This window comes from Haliaeetus leucocephalus, unplaced genomic scaffold (genome assembly GCF_000737465.1).
Source record: "Haliaeetus leucocephalus isolate CR32 unplaced genomic scaffold, Haliaeetus_leucocephalus-4.0 Scaffold0, whole genome shotgun sequence".
Lineage (NCBI taxonomy): Eukaryota > Metazoa > Chordata > Aves > Accipitriformes > Accipitridae > Haliaeetus > Haliaeetus leucocephalus.
The window spans coordinates 842,759-843,319 of record NW_010972436.1 but is presented as its reverse complement, the minus strand read 5'-3'; positions in this window follow the sequence as shown (position 1 = coordinate 843,319).

Below are 561 nucleotides of genomic sequence, written 5' to 3'. Positions count from 1 at the left end.
GCGGCGGGCCGGTGCGGCCGCCTCCCTTGGCCGCCCTGGGCCGCCGGCGGACACTTTTCGGCCGACGGAAAAGAGCGTGAGGGGAGGAGGAAGAAGGAGCCGCTTTTTTTTTTTTTTTTTTTTTTTTTAACAAAACCCCTTCGCCTTTAAGGGGCGGAGCCAGGGGAGTTTGCGGAAGAGCCCGGCGAGAGGCGGGCGCTGATTGGGCGGGCGCCGTTCTCGTGACGGCGGCTGGGCGGTTCCGCTCGCCGTCCGGCAGCACGCCAGCCCCCCGCGTTCCATTGTGTGCGCCACCGCTGCCGGGTCCCCGCCCCCGGCCCCGCACCCCCCCTTTTTTTTTTCTCTTGGCTCATTTCCGGCCGCCGTCGCCGCCGCTCGCTTCCCTCCGAGGGACTCGGGAGAGTGAAGAAACAACAGCCGCCATTTTGTTTGTGTGTGAGCGACTGAGGGAGGGAGCGAGAGGCCGAGCCGGACGGGGCGAGCCAGGGGGAGGGCAGCGCAGAGAGACCCAGGGGCCCGGCCAGGGGACGGGGAGAGAAGCGAGGAGCCGAGACGCCCCCC